Source organism: Pseudopipra pipra, chromosome 6 (genome assembly GCF_036250125.1).
Source record: "Pseudopipra pipra isolate bDixPip1 chromosome 6, bDixPip1.hap1, whole genome shotgun sequence".
Classification (NCBI taxonomy): Eukaryota; Metazoa; Chordata; class Aves; order Passeriformes; family Pipridae; genus Pseudopipra; species Pseudopipra pipra.
The window spans coordinates 34,128,341-34,131,411 of NC_087554.1; the positions used below are offsets into that span (position 1 = coordinate 34,128,341).

At 40.4% G+C, this 3,071-nt stretch overlaps 1 protein-coding gene across 7 annotated transcripts in view; it reads left to right on the top strand.

Annotated features, from left to right (window-relative positions):
* MEIS2 (Meis homeobox 2) overlaps window positions 1-876 on the top strand; it is a 171,575-nt gene extending 170,699 nt beyond the window's left edge. For all 7 annotated transcript variants that reach the window (XM_064658487.1, XM_064658488.1, XM_064658489.1 and 4 more), the window contains one exon: window positions 1-876. This exon is cut by the window's left edge and continues 576 nt beyond it. The gene's annotated coding sequence lies outside the window, so the exon portion shown is untranslated.
* The last annotated feature ends 2,195 nt before the right edge of the window (window positions 877-3,071 follow it).

Genomic DNA, 3,071 nt, shown 5'->3' on the forward strand with positions numbered 1-3,071 from the left:
TACATTTCTGTTGATCACTCCGTTACGTTGCCTCAAATAGTTTTAGAAGAAAAAAAATCCTTGTTTTCCACACTATGTGTGTTGTTCCCAAAAGAATGACTGTTTTGGTTCAGCAGTGAAGTCACTATACATGAAAGACCTGTTTTGGCCAGTGAGAAAAGAACTACCCTGGAGATGAAGACAAAAAGTCTTGCTGGGTCTCTCATCACTCAGAAGACTGTTCCAAGAAGGCCTTGCCATTCCCTCATTTCATTCCTTCATAAAATGTGTCCTTTAGTTTCAAACAGATCTTTATAGTTCGTGCTTCATTAAGTCTCTCCCCATTCCTTCCCAATCTATTTTTTTTTTGGACTCTTCTTCAAAGAGCTTGCAGGTGAAGATTTAAAAGACAGAACAGACAGAGCAGAAGCTTCTTCCAGTAGTTCTGAGCCTTGGCTTTGGACAAAACAAAACTAAAAGTTGGGCAGCTTTCCTAAATGAAAGAAGTTACTAATGGTCTTTGCACCAAACCTAGGACTTTATCATGAACTCAAAGCTTGGGAAAAAAAGAAAAAAGCAAGAGAATACTGTAACAAACTTCGTACAGAGTTCGGTCTATTAATTGTTTCATGTTAGATATTCTATGTGTTTACCTCAATTGAAAAAAAAAGAATGTTTTTGCTAGTATCAGATCTGCTGTGGAATTGGTATTGTATGTCCATGAATTCTTCCTTTCTCAGCACGTGTTCCTCACTAGAAGAAAATGCTGTTACCTTTAAGCTTTGTCAAAATTTACATTAAAATACTTGTATGAGGACTGTGACGTTATGTTTCAAAAAGAAAAAAAAAGGTGTTAAGTCACAAAATGCGGTAATAAATATTTCATTTTTGATTTTTTGTTAGGCTTTTGTGGTTTTAATTATGTTTAGGAGAATGTGAAGTTATCATGAGAGATGTCTTGAACACATTTTTTATCAGCATTGAGAAGAAAGGTTGGAAAATCAGAAACAAGCTTGTCATTGCATTAATAGAATAGTTGAATGAAAGGACATCTGAGGTTATATATTTCTGCTGATTATTGATATTAGATTTATGCCAGACTAAGCAAAATCTGAAATATTGTCTCACCAGCTTGCATTTCAGAGAGATGTGTCTAATATCCATACTATCTGCTAATAACATATTAGCTGAGTTTGAGTTGTGAAGGTCCAGACATGAGACAACTAATCCCATGTGTGTTACATGTATGTGTGTGTGCATTCATAACCACCACAGACCTTAACTCCAGGTATTTAGCTCAGAGGGGAAGAATGGCCTTATTGCAGGAGTAGGTTTGAAAGTTTTAGGAGGAGAAAAGAAGCTTTGAGTTTAATGGGAATTTTTTCTGTGCGAGGGTTGTGTAATCTAGCTTTTGAGATGGTTTTTACTGCTTTTCTTATCTTCAGCTGTTTTCAGAAGAAAAAAAAACAACCAAACAAAAAACCCCAAAACAACAAACCATCGGCTAATGAGGGAAAATGTTGATTTGACATTTTGTCTATAAATAGCTGGAGCAGAATCATGGGTGAAGGTTTGGTTTTACTTAAACAAAAGCTTATGGCATTTTGAAGCAACTAAAGGAGAGTTTGAAATAGGAAGATGAGCATTGTTAGAAACAGCAGCCTCTCACTGTCCTTGGTGGCACGGTTAAGTCAGCAAGAGCAGGATGGGGCCCAAAGAGCAGGGGAAAACTGCCTTTATTTCTGGGAGATGAGGGGTGAGAAAGGGCTTGTAATTACCCCAACTTTCTAGGAAACAAAAGTTACTGACTTCAACATCTGTAAATTTGTAACCCTTCTCCTTCCTCCTCCTAGTCATTCCCACTGGCCGGGGTGTTATTGAAAACTTTGAGTGACAACTTTTACTTCTGGAATGTGGAAAGAGGCTCAGCCTCATAGTGAATGTTTGATTTCTGAGCTGAGTAAATGGACCCACGCTGCTCGCGACAGAAGGGAGGATGCCAGTAGAATGGGTGTGAGGATTTATTTAGCACTCGGGTCCTGTTTTGTGGGCATCTTTTATAAGGCATTCGTATGAAATTAAGATGATAATTCCCTGCTCGACTTTGATACTCTCTGTCGTGGTTAAAATCACATCAACCCTTCAGTCATGTGAGAAGAGCACACCCTGGGTTCCCATTTCCAAATTCTCTGATTTTTGTGGATGCGGAAAACATGAAGGCAAGATATTTGTGTTAACACTTTAAAGGAGAGGCTTTCAATTTTTTTTAATCAGGACTTTATTTCCTTTCAGATCTTTTCCCTACAATTTGAGGAGAAATGTTAGAAAAGGTCCTTGCACTGGTAGAAGGACAGGGAAGAATTTATCTATAGTAGATTATTTGTTTTTATAATGAACTAAATATGTGCATTGCTGTGTTGTTTTTTATTTTCTTTTTTTTTTTTTTTTTTTTTCTCATGCTTTTGGGCTGTGCTTTCCGTGAAATGTCTTGCTGAAATCCAAGGTACAATATCGTGCAGAGATTTCTCCATCTGAGATTTACTGTTTAGCATGGAAGGTTCCGATTTTGTTATTTTTAAGAACCTCTCAGCTGTCAAAAGCAAACAAAACGGGAATAATGTTTTGACAGCGGTATAGTGTTAAAGAAAATACTCGAATCTGAATAAAAATTGCTTATGCTGTGGGAAAAGAAGGGTAACAGAAGAAACACCTTTTGTTTACATACACACATGTTTATAATCCCAAATTTCCATTTCGCCGATCGGGTCTGGGCTGGGACTTGTAGTCACCATAAATGAGGGATTTTTCTTCCAGATTTTGCTGCCTTTAAAACGAAGAGAGGAGGGGAGCGCACCTCCGGCAGCGCTGCCGCCCGAGCCCTGCCCGTCGCGGCGAGCGGGCACCGCGGGGCCGAAGAGGAGATGCAGGGGGGAGCCGGGCGCGCCCCCCTTTCACTCATAGCCGCAGAGAGAGCGAGGGAGAGAGAATTGCCCCCAACCAGGTTTGCGAGGGTCAGGGGTGGGAGGTGGGGGGTGGGGGGCCGGGGAGGGGCAGGGGCCGGGCCGGGCAGGGAAAGGGGTGCGGCGGGGTCA